Raw genomic sequence first — 18,860 nt, 5'->3', positions numbered from 1 at the left:
CCGAAGAGGCGGCTGCTGATACAGAACGAACTCTAAACAACGTCTAGCGACACTTGGCGAGACTGAGCTGCCAAGTACTAATGGTCGTCATAGAGGACCTTCCTAAGGATATGCAGCGTCATGTGGTTGGCATGCCACGTGACTGGGTTCGCATTTTTCGGCGTGTGTATAATGCTATAGTTACATACTTTGATGCTCATCCTGAGCCGAGGCATTAGATATGCCAGACATGATTATGGGCATTTGAGTCCCAATTTTGTATATTTTTTGGACACACATATGTACACTCGAGATGCTTTACTATATATATATATATATATATATATATATATATATATATATATAGTTTGACTTTTTGATGCTTGATTTTATTATGATGAATGATTGATGTGCCAGTCTAATGCCTGATTAGCGATAGAATCAGCTAACCAATTATGAGATCTTGGAATGTGAAAATAATTAATATAAGTAAATGATCTTTGCAACAACCTCACCCTTAAATACTGGCGATATAAAGATGGATCCCGTATCCGATAAATGTTATTTAATTGAGACACTATCAATTGAGAATCAAGGTACACTACCAACGAGTCGATCCCATGAGAGATTGCCTCAGATAATAAATTAATAACAGCAGTATACTCGGCCATATTGTTTGAAGCAGGAACGATACATACGCCTCTTGATGCCATTAATTGACCAATTGGATAATAAAGTACCCAAGCTGCAGAAGCAAGATTCCGAGTGTGCCGACTAGCACCATCGGCGAACCCAAAATAGACCAAATCATCCATCAACACCTGCCACAGCAGACCAAAAAGTGCTAATATCAGAAAACTCTCGATGATAAATGTACAAATATACATAAAGTACAAAGAAGCCATTGCCTGGCCAAAACTAAGCAAAGTACTTCTTTAGGTAGAGCCAGTTTCGGGGCTCCGCCAGTTTGTTTCCTTCAAAGTCGATTAACTCATATGACCCTTTTTCTAAAACTCGTTTAATAATGAAAGTACCGTACCACATAGGCTTAAATTTGCCTGCCCCCAAGGTGTCTTTATCTTGGTCATAGACCAAGACAAGGTCACCTTCAGCAAAGACTCGAGGACGGACAGACTTATCATACTGTGTTTTAACCCTTTTCTTATGAGCCTCATTCACCGTGGCGGCATCTCGACGCTGCTCATCGAGGTGTTCCAAATGAATTAGGCGCTCTTTGAGACTCGAAGTCTCAGGAAGGAGCTCAACAGCTAACTTAAGAGATGGAATTTCACATTCAACCGGAAAGATATATTCCATCCCATAAACCAACTGAAAAGGTGTAAAACCAGTAGCCGTTTTGACGGAGGTTCGGTATGCCCAAAGAGCCGAATACAACATAATGTGCCAATTGGACCGATTTTTATCGATCGTCTGTTGGAGTATCGTCTTAAGAGTTTTATTGACTGCCTCGACCTGTCCATTGGCCTGAGGATAATAAGGGGATGAATGCTCATGGCGGAAACCTAATTTAAGAGCCAATTCGGACATCAGTTGATTCTGGAAATGACTGCCATGGTCAGTGACAATCTCTCTTGGGATACCGAATCTTGAGATAACCTGATTGAAAAGAAACAATGCTGCCATGTCACTATCGTTCTTATAAGTAGGCATGGCCTCAGCCCACTTCGTAAAGTAGTCCACAACCACAATAATGTACTTGTGATTTGCCGCTGAAGGCAGATTACAAGTTGTAAAATCAATACCCCACTTAGTAAAGGGACCAACGGTGACAACGGGAAAAAGAGGAGCTGGATGCGCGCGCATCTTCTGAGTAAAAATTTGACAAGGGTGACAGCATTTGATCGCTTCCACACAGTCTTTAAAGAGTAAAGGCCAAAAATATCCAGCATGTAAGATGCGCTGGGCTGTAGCAAGCCCTGATAGATGACCACCACAAGCTCCACTCTGGCAGTCATTGAGCACAAACTCTGCTTCCTCTAAGGTTAAACAGTGCCGAAGGATTGAATCAACCCCTCGACGGTATAATGTGTCACCAATGATAACATAGCTTTTAGCCAGGTGACGTAATTTTCAGCGTTCATCCTTGGAGAAAGTAGAGGGAAACTTCGAAGTCTGGAGATAGACAATGATATCTCCATACCAAGGGTCGAGTGAAGAGATGAGGAATAAATGTTCGTCGGGAAAACTTTCCTCATAAACAGTATCCTCTCCACAGGGTAGCTCAGAAATCAGCTCCGCGAAAACCATGGATTTCTTAGACTTGGCAGACAAGAACTCAAGATCGAATTCTTGCAAAATGACTATCCATCTATTATATTTTCCCCCAATCACTCGCCTACTGAGGACAAATTGAAATGGATTGACCGCCGCTAAGACAAAAGTTTTGCGTAGCAAGATATAATGATGGAGCCTCTAGACAGCGTGGACAGCTGCCAAGGCCAACTTCTCAACCAGAGAATAGCGAAGTTCAGGACCTATTAAGCCTCGGCTCAAATAATAAATCACATGCTCGGCGAGAGCATCGTCTTCCTGAACAAGAACCATACCAATGGTCGATTCTGCTACAGCGAGATATAAAAGGAAGTCTCTACCATAATCCGGTGGAATCAAAAGCGGGGCAGAGACTAATGCCTTTTTCAAAGCATCAAATGACCACTGCGCAAAGTCGTCCCACACAAATGGAACTCCTTTCCGTAGCAAACGCATAAACCCTTTAGTGATCTCGGCATAGTTTGCTATAAACCGTCTTAAGAAATTAGCCTTCCCTTGAAGACTTTGAAGTTGTCAAATTGAGGACGGGGGAGGCAACTGAACTATTGCCTCAACCTTGAAGGGATCAACCCAAATCCCTTCATTGGAAACGATGAACCCTAACAACTGACCGGACATAACCGCGAAAACGCACTTGTTGGGATTCAACCGGATTTTATAAAAACGACATCGTTCAAAAACCAATCGAAGATGACTAGGATGATCAGTTCTCTTTCGAGAACGAGCAGCGAGATGATCCAAGTATGCCTCAATGACATGTTTGATGTCGTGGAAAGCATATGACATGGCCCGCTGAAAAGTGGCTCCAGCATTTTTAAGACCAAAAGGCATCTTTCTATATGCAAAGGTACCCCAGGGACATATAAAAGCTGTCTTATGTTGATCTTCAGGACGGATAGAAATTTGATTATAACCCGAAAAACCATCCATGAAGGAAAAAATTTCATTACCCGCACACTCGTCAATAATCTGATCAATGAATGGCGTGGGGTAATTATCTTTCGGACAAGCCTTGTTTAGGTCCCTAAAATCGATGCATACTCGGATTGTTCCTTGCTTTTTATCCACAGGGACTGGATTAGAAACCCAATCAGTAAGAGGAACAGGGTATATAAAACCCGCCCTTAGCAGCTTCTCAACCTCAGCTTTGATAGCTGCTGCTTTCCTAGGGTTAACCAGCCGAAGCCTTTGACGAACCGGTTTCTTGTTTTCATACGTCTTGATCTCATGTTGAACTATAGAAGGATCAATGCCAGGCATTTCTTCATAAGACCAAGCAAATACATCACGAAATTCCTTAAATAGGTCGGTGTAAATTTGAATTTATTCAGGGGAACACTCAATTCCGATGAAGATATTCTCGATGACGTTAGGGTCCCTAGAGATGTTTATAGGTATCGTTTTTGAAATTACCAACATATTTCCTTCAGCACGAAGGTGTGCTGGAGCCAAAGGGTTTGACACCATACAAACATCACTAGTGAGGAGCTCGGAGAATCTAGATTCTACTTCTTGCAATGGAGGAAGAAAGTATGAACGATGGTGTAAGTCCTCCCAAGGTCGATCTATACCCATCATTACTTCTAGGATTGCTTCTTCAGAAGGCAAAACCGAATCTAAGCAGTCCAAAGTAGAGGTAGAATCAAGGCTCCAAGCCGGGGCCACATGACCATCTAACTCCTCTTCGGAAAAAGGAGTAGAGTGGTTGTCTGCAGAGTCTACGATAGACTGATATCTAAGCTCAGCTGCAGATATAGGGAATGCCATTCCTTTACTTGTCCTTCAACTAATGTTGTCGTAGGTGAAGGCAAGGTCCAAGGGTCTGAAAAATAATGAGTTCGGAAGAACTCTTCTCGAGGAGACTCCTTAGATGATGAAATAGCATTGATTTTAGCGAAAGGAGAGGGAAGATCAAATGTACCCATCAATGAGGAATACATACCTACTCCTAAATTCTCAGTCGGCGGGCGAGGGTTATCCACTAAAGGGACAGTAGAGTCAGAGCTTGCTTGAGGATCGACTGGACAATAGTCCAATTGATTAACCTTAACGATTTTCCCCTCATGAGGAAAGAAAATGACACGAAACAGAGTCAAAACAACGACATCCATCTCGTATACCCAGTTCCTTCCTAATAGGAGATTATAGTCTAGGTTAGCGTCTATGACATCTACTTCAATATTGACGACCTTTCCCCCAACACATATAGGAAAGGCCGGGATAATCCCATGCGGCTATGAGAATGACCATCAAATGCAGTCAAGATGGTGGGTGAAGGAATAGCCGAAGGTGATCCAATAGCCTTCCAGCATGACATCGACATGACGCATGTGGAAGCTCCTTCATCTATAACGGTGCGAAAAATATTAATTTTCCGATATGTAGACTTTATTTGGAAATCCATATGATGAGGGAGTCGCTTTTTGACATTTAACATGTCAAAAGTGAGCACTAAAGAGTTAGCTGGATCGACTACTCCAATCGCGGAGAGTAAAGCACTTCTCTGAGTCGGACACGACTGGAGAACCTCTAAAGCGGACATGGCACACGGACTCTGAGCCAGATCCTCCACAATGGAGTAATTCTGGGCGGCCCTAGCATTAGGATTAATAGTCACGCGTTTAGCGGAACCTTTCGGTATCCGTGGTATAGTCTCAACAGGGGGTCGCTCAATATGAAGGTCAGTACTTCTGGGAACAGTTTTGTCCTTTGAAGTTTCGGCTTCACCATAATCACGTGACCGAGTAGCCACATGGACGTTAGAACCCATCATGAAAACATTTGACGATTTTTCCCCTTCCTGGTTGCCCCCTGCGGAGGTTCTAGGGTTTGAACTCGCACCAGCAAGAAGTTGCTGCCCTTGGGGAAATGGGTTGGTTAACACAGCTTGAGAACTAGAAGTCCCTTGTTGTCCTAACAAGTGCTGAGCGTCTTCAATCTTAGGGCAGAGATGAGTTATATGGTCTCCACTGCACAACTTGCATGGAAACTTGACTTTCTTTCTCGACTCATTTCTACCACCACCGGCGTTGTTGTCGGATTTATTTGCATCAGGCTTCCCATCCTGGTTCTTTTTCTTACCTCGTCCTTTCTTTTTCCCATTGGAATTTTGATTTCCTTTGGGGTTATTAGATTGGACGACATTAATTGAAGAAGTTTGGGAAGCGGGGGGATTAGACGATGTGACTTGGTTGTTAGAAGCAGTTTGCAAGGACAATTTCTGCAATTGATTCAACAAGTTCATTGTAGTTGTGTCTACTGACCCAACGATACCATCCGCATGCGGACCTGGCTTCGACTTAGCTATGTCAACCTTAGATCCAGGAGCATCTGGCAAGTATTTTTGTAGGATCCCAGACTGAGAGTAGATCAATTCTAATTGATGGGCCCTAAAAATGGCTTGCTCCTCATAATAGACCCCAGACATGGAGACATCCTTGGAGATCTCGGGTTGTAAAGATTTCAAAAACCACTCGAGACGGTACTCCGGAGGGATTTTGGCTTTAATGAGCCTCCTTCTCCGTCTCCATTCCTGAATATGGTCAGAAATGTGAGTTGCCTTATCCTGACGAAAGGTGGCCAGAAGTTCAGTTCCGGCATCATAGCGGACAGGCAACTGGAAGTGATTTAAGAAAATATTGGCTAAGTCAGTGAAAGATGTAAAGCTGCCCCCTAGCAACTCTATATACCATTTGGCTGTATTACCAGTCAAGGTGCGCTGAAAGAGTCTCAACCTAATCGAGTCATCGATAAGGGAGTTAGATGAGCACCACAAGTGGAATGTGGTTACATGGTCGCCTGGGTCTTCACCACTCTTCCCTTCGAATTTTGGAATGTCTGAAGGGAGTTTGGTTGGGACCGGAGGCCAGGCCGGATTGTACTTGATTGGGTCATTTGTTAACTTAGTGAGATCTGGCAAGTTCAACGTTGCCAAAAATGGAAGCCTAGGAGGACCTTGGGGATTCCACCCAGACTGGGTAGAACTCCCAAAGTTCTGAAAAGATTGCCCTGGAATTTGGGAGGCACCAGGCTGCCCAAAGTAACTGGTAGAACCAGCTGAACCAAAAGGCAAGCCTTGTGATCCAGCAAAATTTGGAGTTTGACCAACTCCGGCCATATAGCCTCCATAACCAGCAAAGTTTCCTCCTAAAGGATTGTAAGGAGTTGATAACCCCTGATACGGATTCCAAGCTGAAGCAAGGGGAGGAATAATTTGAAACGAACTAACCGTGGAGTACGGACTATTCCCTTGTTAGCCGATAAATGGATTCCCAGTTCCCGCGCTACTAACCCAGGGTTATTCCAACCTTGGAAAGGATTGTTGCTTTGTCCTACAAAAGAAAAAGGCATGGATCCTACCGTCGGGTTGGAATGTGGTATATGACCACTTCCGAAAGGAAAACCCTGGAATGAAGCCGATCCACCCATCATGGACGTAGCGGCACTAAACGGAACCGATGTAATACCCTGTGAGTGGGTGCCGAATGGGAAGAATCCAGTACCAAAAGCATTGGTTTGGGCATTTCCACTCGTGGACGGAATGGAGGTAGACCCAACTAAAGATGTGCTAGCAAAAGATCCAAACAAGGAAGCAAAGGAGATGGAAATGGTTCCTCCCCCTTGCACCGATGTTGGGGTTTGCATAGTCGTAGCACTTGTAGAAGCCATGCTTCCAGTAATGGTCATCGATGGTAAGCGCATAGCGTAACCTGGACTTGACGGTCTATGCGTCGGAGTCCCAACGTATTGCAATACGTCTGGATGACTAGATGGTAGGGGAGAATTCGGAGCCGCTAACGACTCTGAGAGTTCTTCTACCTCTATGTTATTCTCCGCTTGAAAGAGAACTCGAGAAAGGACTGGAGTGTCCCTCTCTTTTTCAGAAGTGCCAGGCCTTGCTTGGCCGCTAATGCCCCCGAGAGGAGGATCAATCCCCGATGCATCAACCGGCGTGGGACGAAACCCACCGGTAGTATTGCCTCTGCGCCTTCTAGGAGAAGGCTCTAAACTTGGTGGCGAAAGACCACGAAGTCTTCGAGACCGTCTAGGAGATCTATCAGCCACTTTGAATTTTTTGTTATGATCTAACTAAAGACTCAAAAAATTGAAAGCTAGGCCAACTGAGAGCACAGAGCACACACTATAAAGTCCCTAAAGATACAGCCAGTCAAACAACTTCCAAGTATTTCCGCTCCGGGTGATTAAGATCGGACACCAAAATACGAGAAAGTGAAATAAGGGGCCTTCCGAAGATAGTCTGGGATGATGAGGGCCCAGTCCTATCAGCGAAGGTATCAGAGGAAGTTACGTTGACCTCCTAACAATAGCCTGCGCCGGTGCAAGCCCCCAAGCTTCGCAAGGGTGCCCTCCAGTAGTACTGTCGAGAGTGATGCAACGTCAACCTCAGGTGCCACGGGATTCCCCTCCGCAGCCACTTGTGTAGTTCCCTAGGAGTAGCAACTATGGATACCAACTCGTCGCAGAAGCCAGGCGGAACAGTCGTGAGGTAACTTCGGACAAGTGGGAGAGGGGGTATCTCTCTTCCCTATCTTCACAAACCCTCGTGCTTAACTCCCAGATCCGGAGCTTTCCTGGTCTTCCTAACGCTATTGGATTTTCTCTCGTTATTCAGACTCCTATGTTTGACGTTTATATGGCCTTGGAGAGTTAACTCTCTACTCGCCTAATCCAAGGCCCTAAAATCCTAATCTTGTTGGTGTAACTGACTAAAACAAAAAGTTCTAGTGAATTTTAGTTAGCGCTTGATTTTATTAGGTTGTTCTTTAAGTCACAAGGTAACGGAAGTGAAACTAGTGGTGTTTTTTGACGCAAAAGAAATTAATAAAAACTTAACTACATGCACATGCACTTTTTCGTTTTTCGATGAAGAGCAATTTCTATAGGGTTCAGAGGTACTTCTAATAAAATACATTTTTCTTTTCTTTTCGTTAATTCACACTTCGCACTCACAAAAGCTAACAAAGCTATGTATGCCTAAAAGGGGATGCAAATCTATCCTAATGCAACAACTATATGTGGATGCAAGATTTAAAACTACTCTAAAAACAAAAATGAAAGTTGCTTGCTTATCAATTTTTTATCTTGCCACTTACAATGTCTAGATGGAACATGAGATGCTACCATTCATTTCGTCTAAACACTAAAAATGAGTTCTAAGACAAACATAAAGCACTTTCACTTCATAAAAGGAAACCAAATGAAAAGCAAGTTTAAGAAAGCAAAACTAAGATTTTCAAAAGATTTACTTCTGTAGGTTTTAACCCTGTACAGAAATTACCTGCATACAAATTCTTAAACAAAGAAAATAAACAATGCGAGAGCATAACCCATAAAACACATATGCACAGAGATTTTTCCCTGGATCCCAAAACCGGGACTACCAGCTTGATTTTTCTTTATGTTCCTTTCGATGTTACAATACATATTTATACATGCCGAAGCATCCAATACCATGGACCGAAAACCATCGCGTCCAATACCATGGACCGAAAACCATCGCGTCCAAAAAACATGTGCGAAAATCATGCACAAAACCATAGGTGGGTCCGCACAACCTAACATATGGTCCAAAACCAAAATTTTCCAGGGCACTGCCTCGGACCCCATAAAGTGGGGTTACGGGTGCCCTTCAAACCCCCTATTAACTACGTGGAAAGAATATAACACAACCCAACAATCTCCCACTTGTTGTTTTCTTTCCACAGGGGGCCACAGGAGAGCTTAGTCATTTTTTCAGCCCTGAGATTCCCATTGCTTCTCTGCACCAAGAGAACTTCTCAGAGCTCACAGATTTTGTCAATGCATCTACAGTATTCTTCAAAGTGTCCACCTTTACCAGCAACACCTTTCTGTCTTCTATCATATCCCTCACAAAGTGATACTGAACATCAATGTACTTTGTCTTTGAATGATAAGCAGGGTTCTTTGCCAAGAAAATTGCACTTTGGCTGTCACAATCTATTCTTATAGCTCCCTGTACTAACCCCATACTTGAACACAATATCTGCAACCAAACTGCTTCCTTGCTTGCATGAGTGGCTGCCATGTATTCTGCCTCTGTAGTTGATAGTGCCACTACAGATTGTTTCTTACTCATCCAACTGACTGCACCTCCAAATAGGTTAAACACATACCCACTTGTAGATCTTCTCTGATCCAGATCTCCAGCCCTGTCTGCATCAACAAAGCCATGAATATCCAACACTCTGTCCAATCCTGGTCTTCCTTGGTAGCACAAACAATAATCACTAGTGCCACGCAAATACCTGAAAACCCGCTTCACTGTTGTCCAGTGCTCCTTCCCAGGTTTTGACATAAACCTGCTCAATACTCCCACTGCATGTGCAATGTCTGGTCTAGTACAGACCATTGCATACATCAGGCTACCCACTACACTTGCATATGGAACACGGGACATGTCCTCTTCCTCTTCTTGTGTCTTGGGACACTGTTCAACAGATAACCTCACACCTACAGGAATAGGAACCTTCACCGGTTTACTATCCTACATATTAAACCTCTAGAGTATTGTCTCGACATACTTCCTCTGGTTTAACCAGAGCTTCCTCTTTGACCGATCTCTTTTAATTTCCATGCCCAAAATATAGTTTGCAGCACCAAGATCTTTCATGTCGAATTTGGAGGACAATTGGGTCTTCAAATCCTGGATAATTTCTTTGTCATTTCCAACCAGCAACATATCATCCACATACAAAACCAGATAAATAATACGGTCACCAATTAATTTAAAATACACACAATGATCTGCTTTTCTTCTGGTGAAGCCAAGTCCCCGTATAAATGTATCAAATTTCTGATACCACATCCTTGGTGACTGTTTTAACCCATACAGAGACTTCTTTAACTTGCATACCAGTTCTTTCTTACCCTTCACCGCAAAGCCTTCAGGTTGCTTCATGTAGATTTCCTCTTCCAAATCCCCGTGAAGAAATGTTGTCTTCACATCCATCTGTTCTACCTCAAAATCAAAAGCAGCAGCAACAGATAAAAGTAATCTAATAGAAGTTACCTTGGCAACAGGAGAAAAAATATCACCAAAATCAATTCCTGGCACCTGGGAATAACCTTTTGCTACCAACCAAGCTTTGTATTTCTCCACCTTTCCTTCTGCATTTGTCTTCTTCTTGAACACCCATTTTCTGCCAATGGGTTTCCTTCCAGCCGGCAACTCCACCAGGTCCCAAGCCTCATTTTTGTGCAAAGATGCCATTTCATCGACCATCGCATCTTTCCAGAGTTTTCCATCCTCTGAATCCACTACTTCCTTCACAGTTCTGGGATCATTATCAGTAACAGACAAAGCAAAATTTGAACTGAAAGCAGATGGACTATACCTTTCTGGCTGCCTTCTTTCTCGAACTGATCTTCTCACAGCCGGTCTGTGGCTCTTCATCTTCTGATTCCTCCTCTGCTGCAGAGTCTGATTCTTCCTCCTTTGGCTCAAACTCTATCTTCTCAGGTTCCTTTGGTTGGACTTCATGTTGAATAACATCTTTTACCTCTCTGAACAACACATCTCGGCTGTACACAACCTTCCGTGTGACTGGGTTCCAAAGCTTATAATCCTTTAAACCATCCTTATACCCAATAAAGGTGCACTTTTCAGATTTACTATCCAACTTGGTTCGTTTCTCCCTTGGAACATGTACATATGCATCACATCCAAATACCCTTAGATGTGAAAGAGAGGGTTTCTTACCAGTCCATACTTCTTGTGGAGTCTTATCCTCCAACGCTATTGAAGGTGATCTGTTGATCAGGTAACATGCAGTATCCACCGCCTCTGCCCAGAATTCTTGTCCTAACCCGGCACCACTGAGCATGCTTCTTGCCCTTTCCATCAACGTCTTGTTCATTCTTTCTGCGACTCCATTTTGCTGAGGTGTATATGGAGTAGTCTTCTGCCGTGCTATACCACACTTCTTGCAAAATTCTTCAAATTCCTTGCTGCAAAATTCTCCACCATTATCTGTCCTCAGCACCTTTATCTTCTTCTCTGTTTGATTTTCCACCAAAGCCTTAAATTCTTTAAACCTGTCAAAGACTTCAGATTTCTTCTTAAGAAAATATATCTATGTATTCCTTGAGAAGTCATCTATGAATGATACATAGTACACAGACTTACCCAGTGATGGAACCTTCACAGGTCCAAACACATCACTGTGCACAAGCTCTAATATCTGTTTCGTCCTCTTACCACCAGAGGGGAAACTCACCCGATTCTGCTTCCCATATACACAATTTTCACAGAAATCAAAATCCAAAGAGCTATTATTCATACCTTCTACCATAGCTTTACCATGAAGTATTCGAAGGCCCTTCTCTCCAATATGTCCAAGCCTTTGATGCCACAACATGGTCTTCTCTCCAGAGACCACTAGATTCTCTACTCCACTTTCAGGAACCATAGAACTATTGCACCCATCAACAATAGTGCTACCTTGCAGCTTGTATAGAGTTCCAATCCAAACTCCCCGCATTAATATCAGTGCTCCTCGAACCATCTTGCAGGTATCTTTCTCGAACACCGTCTTTACACCTGCATCATCCAACTTTCTTACAGAAATCATATTTCTGGCCAATGCAGGGATATGTAGAATACCCGGAAGTGTTCTAACCCTTCCACCTTGCAACTTCAACTTTACTTTTCCCCGACCAATGATTCTAGCCTTCCTATCATCTCCTAAGAAGGCATCACCACCATCGTATTTCTCATACTCGCAGAACCACTCTCTATGGGGAGTGAAGTGAAAGGATGCACCTGAGTCAATCAACCATGCCTCATGATCTACATGTGTACTTGAAGAAGCCAAGTACACATCCCCACCTTCATCTGACGTGGTTTTCGCCTCTGCAGAAGGAGCATCATCAGATCCCTTTCCTTTATCAAGAGCTTTAGATTTACAATCCCTTCTGAAGTGCCCTTCCTTTCCGCATTTCTAGCACACCACCTTTGTAGGTTTTCCTGGAGATTTAGATCTCCCTCTAGATTTAGATCTCCCACTCGATGACTTATTTTTGTTTCTTTTCTGGGACCGTCCTCGTACAAACAAGGCATCACCATTCTGGTTGTCCATATTTTTCCATCTCATCTCCTCCGTCAGCAAGGCTGAGACTATTTCATCAAACTGCAAAGCAGTTGCATTGCTACCTATTGCAATAACCATACTATCCCACGAATCTGGTAGAGAACACAACAGACTGATGCACTTATCTTCATCTGAAATTTTAATATCAACAGATAATAACTGACTTACCACAGTATTAAACGCATTCAGATGCTCTGTCACCAAGTCTCCATCTTTCATCCTCAAGTTATACGGCTTTTTCCGCAGGAACAGTTTATTCACCAGAGACTTAGATTGGTACAAAGTCCCTAACTTGACCCACAAAGCCTTTGACGTAGCTTCCCCTGATACATTCAGCAATACTGAATCCGAGACACACAATCGTATTGTGCTCTTTGCCTTCCGATCCAACTTCTTCCATTCTTCATCGGTCACTCCCGATGGTTTAGTACCCGGATCTACTGCGATCCACTGATCTTTATCCACCAACAGATCCTCCATCTTGAGTTTCCACAACTCAAAATTCTGACCATTGAACTTCTCAATCTCTATCTTTCCACTGCTCGCCATCTTCTTTCACCACCAGAATCGATCTCGCAGATCTCCCACTGAACAGGGTCTACCACAGGCCCGAGCGAAACCCCTCAGCAACAAAGGCGCCCCCTTGAAGCCAAAACAGCTCCGATACCAAATGTAGGTTTTAACCCTGTACAGAAATTACCTGCATACGAATTCTTAAACAAAGAAAATAAACAATGCAAGAGCATAACCCATAAAACACATATGCACAGAGATTTTTCCCTGGATCCCAAAACCGGGACTACCAGCTTGATTTTTCATTATGTTCCTTTCAATGTTACAATACATATTTATACATGCCGAAGCATCCAATACCATGGACCAAAAACCATCGCGTCCAATACCATGGACCGAAAACCATCGCGTCCAAAAAACATGTGCGAAAATCATGCACAAAACCATAGGTGGGTCCGCCCAACCTAACATATGGTCCAAAACCAAAATTTTTCGGGGCGCTGCCCCGGACCCCATAAAGTGGGGTTACGGGTGCCCTTCAAACCCCTTATTAACTACGTGGAAATAATATAACACAACCCAACATCTTCAAAGCAACAAACAAAAGAGTCTTTTCAAAACAAAATGCTCTCAACAACACTGAAACTTGTGATTGAAGAATAGGCAATTAAACACTTTTGTGAATCGACACCACACAATGGATGAAAACTCAACAAAAATAAATGTGTTTTCAATCGCTCTTAACAATCAAAAGCAGCAATGAAAGCTTTGGCAATGAAAACCAAAAAGATCAAAAAGACAAATTCCAAGAAAGTGTCAATCAACAACTTTCATGAAACAAAGAAGTGGATGGTCACAAAAAGCGATTTTGTCAAGCAAACAAAAAGTCACCAAAAGCAAGATTAACACAAAAATTGTGATCAATCTTCCTACCCTGATGAAACAGAGCAGCTAAGACTCCTAGCAAGAAATCTTGCGTGCTTTAGCGATGACGCTTGCAATCAACAAAAAACAAGACCAATACTCCTTATAATCAGAGAGAATTCAAAACAAGATGCTCGTTGTAAAACAAATAACTGATACTGGAAAATGATTGTTTCAGACTGACCCAAACCACCAGACAAACCTTCAGAGACTAAAAAGATTTATAAATCTTGAAAATTACAATATATACGCGACTGTACTGAAGTATAGATTGCGTGTATACGCAACTGTATCTGAGGAAACCTGCGTATACGCGGGTTCACTCAAAGAAACAAGCGTATATACGCCTCTGTATCTAAGAAAAACAGCGTATATGAAAAGCTTCAAGAAAAAAAAAAAAAAAAAAAAAAAAAACAAACTGAAGAAACTGGAAAAGCTTAAAGTTCAAGAACAGACCAGACAGTAACAGCAAGCAGACAAGGCAGCTGAGCCATGATTGGCTTGAAAAACACCCAAACTAGGAACAACAAGAGTGTTGTCCCCAGTGGAGTCTCCAATTCTGATAGAGGGAAATGTTCCCCTAGGGCTTTTTGGGTTGAAACCCTAGCAGACTGAAAATTATCTATTCAAAGAAACATGCATTCACACAGCCATTATGCTATTGTAAGCAAATTCTATGATAAGGGTACGTACCTTTGGTCCTACGTTTGAGAAGGCCCTTAGGGTCCAAACCCTTCTTGGAGTTCCCTTCTTCTCTTTTGTCCTGCAAAACAAACAATTCAAAGAACACAGCAGTACATGGACAAAAACTTATAAAGAAACCATCTTTATGTTATAAAGAAAGGTAGTTAGTTATGAAATCAAAACAACCATTTACATATGAATTCTAAACATGAATATCATTAACATAAAGAAGATTCATTTCGGGAACCAAGACATGTGTTTCTTTTATTATAGACAAATAAAGTACATAAAAAGGAATATTTTCACCTGAGTCACCTTCAGCAGGCTCCAATCAAAGCTTCCTTCTGGATCCGTTCCAGCCTCAAGCCTCTAACAAACTCCTTCCATGACTCTCTCCATGATGTCATAAATGGTGGATGAACATCAACACACAAGGAAACAAAGGTTTCCTGTACAAAATGGGGGAAGTGCAGAAGGCACAAGGGACTTTAGACTTGGTCAAGGGAAAAATATCAGCATAATAACCTTTCTCTCTCCTCTCTCCTCCCTTAGGCCTTCCCTTTGAGGTCTTTTTATACCATCTCCAAAGTAGTTTTTAGTTAGGAGTTGGTTGGGAACAGTTGGTCCACGGGCACTAACAAGTGATCAGCAGGTAAAACCCACGATCTCCGCCCGAAAATAAAGAGTTTTATATTTTTTTAAGTGTTTTAATACATACACGCGGGTTGGATATACACAGACTCGTGTATACACGCGTTTAACTCAGGGCAATGTCGTGTATAAGGGATAAAACACTGTTTTTTAAATTTTAGGACCAGGTCTGGAAGGAGGGGTTGCCCTAGGCCATGAGTACAGCATCACAAACCATAAGAGTGAGATTTGGAGCTATAACAGGAGTGAATCAATGGTGATTGTGTTTCTTAACTTTTAAATTCATTTTTCAATTACTGTAACACAATCTTCATTAACCCATTAGTATATTAAATCATATAATAAACATATGATAACCATGTGAAATAACCAAAAAATCATGCACAAGAAGACACAAAATTTTATGGTGGAAAACCCTCCTCCTGGGTCAAAAACCACGCTTGTCGCTGCTACACTGCTCAAATAATTATATTAATTGTCAAGCAATTCAATTACATAGAATATATAAATGGATACTATCAGAGAGAACTATGATCCTCATCTACGACTCTACAAACACCCATATGATCAACAAGCCTTACCCAACACCCATTAGACTTATGAAGAAATATGTCCTCTGTATCGAATTTGTTGGAGCACCCACTCCACTCTTCTACTGACCCTCGTTTCACAATATTTCAAACTAGAGTCAATCTGAATCACTCAACCAGAACAACACAACAACATCTAACAATATAGGTTTGAATCAATATAATAATCTCACCAAAACAGAATTGCACAACTCACTCACTCAATCACTGCGACAACCCATCAACAATACATGCAACAAAACATAAAAGATAATATGATGAGCACATGGCAAACAAACCTAAAGGAAATGATCTACAATCCTTCTTACACTATTACCATACTACTGCATAAGTTCTAAGTTGAAACAAATTTATGATGTCATCCTCTACCAAGCTCACACCATCACAATTTCTTCTCAATTGAACCAACCAAATAGACTCATAATCTCAATTTATTTTTAATCTTCAGTAATGGTTAAAGCAATTAATTCCAATTTTATAGTGGAGCTATGTTCATATGTTAGAAATGGTTCGGTTCATTTCTTCTTGACTCAATTAAGCAATTAACTTCATTTACTAATGAATATTCTCTTTTAACCATATTCTAGAAGCACAATAACCTTTTTCTGACCTTTACATGATGATTCCCGAGCAATAAAAGCCAGAAAAGAAAATAAACAATCGATGAGCACGAGGAATGCAGAGGAATTTTTACTCTGAGTCTCGATTGCACCCACAAGCCTGAGCCAAATCGACTAAAACTTGTTTTTGCTCTCATGTGGCTTGTCTCCAAGCAACTGGAGCTTTCCAGTCGCTCCCATGACCCATCATCCATGCAAATGGGGCATAGGATTAGGAAAACTCATCCAAAATCAACTTAGAACCTGATCAAACTTGATCCACTGCAAAATAATCTTCTGTAAGACCTCAGGGACACATTTTAGCCACTGCAACACTCCAGAAATCCACTGCCACAACTCCATCATCATCACAAGTGAAACTAGGTTGAATTTAATTTTATCCATCAGCTACTCCAACACTCAAGCCATCAAGCTTCACCATAACTACTCCAATATCTACAACCATCAATGATAGACCCCGCAAGCTGAAACCCATCCATGCACACACCAAGTACCATAATCATGACTTGACAGTCTCCAATATTGTCAACTAGGTGTAGTAGCTCCATAATCTACTAAGGCATCCACACACCAACCAACAACTTGCACTAACATTTGCAACCATCAAGTTAAGGTCTGCAACAAATGCACAAACCAAGTACTAACTCACTAGCATAAGCCCAGTCTTGTACCAATCAACCATGTAGTATCTCATCCATACACTCACACACCAAAGATCATAAACCAATCAACGATGTGCATAGAAATCACATACTACCAGGTTGGCATTAATTCCAACCAACACCACTACTACTAGGTTGACATAAATTCCATCCAAAAAACTGAGCCATAATGCCAACAAACTGCCCCTTTGACATTGATGGTAACCCCATCTAAACCAACCACTTGGCCTCTAAAAAAATCCTCATTCACTCCCCCTTTAACATTAATGGAAAAGAGTCTACCTCATCTAAATAGTCATAGCTGAATAGAGACTACTCCCCCTGGACACTAGTTGTGTCTCAACAAGAAAAAATAACCATAACCATCCACATAGTGTGGGCAATAACATATCATAAATAGTAAGCATAACAACACATCATATACATCAGCAAGGTCAAATCATGATGCATTTATAGACGAAAACACTCCTCATGGCAACATGACATCAAACAATAGCAATAATAACTCTCTCTCTTGAAGCAGCAACATCAAATTCTCCATGAGCACCAATCTCAACCAACAATAGCAACACTCAACTCAATAGTAACATGAGAAATAATAACATATACCATGAGTAACAACACTCTCCATCAACAACATAGCATAACCATCAACAACATCAATATAAATGAGCAACAACACATCATAAGAAACAATAGCAACACCAATTATCTACTAAATAACACCAACTACATCAACCTCACTCTCCTACAAACCAACAACAACATAGTTTACTGACAACAACAAAAAACCATGTCTAATCAACAACATAATACTGGATATGCTCCCCCTGAGCATTATCATCCTATAACCAATGCCTTCTAGTTGAAGGCTACACCTCAGGGACCAAGGGACTGACTATAGAATCTGAATGATATACAATATATTACTGAAACAACACCCATCAACCCATATGAATGACTACCCTCATCAATGAATACTAGACATCAAGACTCTCTCTCCAACATACCATGAGAAAAGATATACGATACAATGTAGTACATGGATGTATAATGAGATACATGCCTATAAAAGACTATGACATGATATACAATAGCCCAAATATGGTTGCAACAACTCATGAAAATACCAACTTGTCGTGACTCATAACCTCCCTATCACCAACTCATCACAACATGATAAACTCAATAACTTAAACACTTGATTACATGGATTCATAAACAAGATACACGACTGAAACTGATAAAGTACAATATGAAGCATGTGATTATTACATAACCAAAACTTATGACTAACAAACATTTTGGCCAATCAACAAGATGACAAATAATCAAGAATATAAATCTCATCATGCATACAACAAGCCAAGCGTATAAGATAGAACCATAATCTAACAACAAATGAAATGATAGCAACAATAACCGATCATCATGATAAATGAGAAATAATAACATATAACTATGGCATCAACTAAGCAACATAAAACTCCAATATGTAGAAACAACATAAATATAGCTCATGTACTTCCAACAACAACATATGACCATCATCTCACATCATGCACATGATAGCAGCAATAAACATGTAAAAAATATGTGCAACATTTACAACAAGAGGCAACCATCCACTTAAGGTAGCAGAAAATTAAATCAACACATCTCACATCATGTGATAAGCCTCAAACTAATATGGAAACAAACCATGGATCCATGGAATAATAAATCTGATTAACAACTCATCCAACTAGTACCAACATATCATGTCACTGATAATCATCAAATGATATATGCATAATGCCAACAATTAAGCAACAA

This window comes from Pinus tabuliformis, chromosome 3_1 (genome assembly GCF_031772625.1).
Source record: "Pinus tabuliformis cultivar Carrire ecotype Pingquan chromosome 3_1, CPIR1, whole genome shotgun sequence".
Taxonomy (NCBI): domain Eukaryota; kingdom Viridiplantae; phylum Streptophyta; class Pinopsida; order Pinales; family Pinaceae; genus Pinus; species Pinus tabuliformis.
This window is presented reverse-complemented; position numbering follows the sequence as displayed.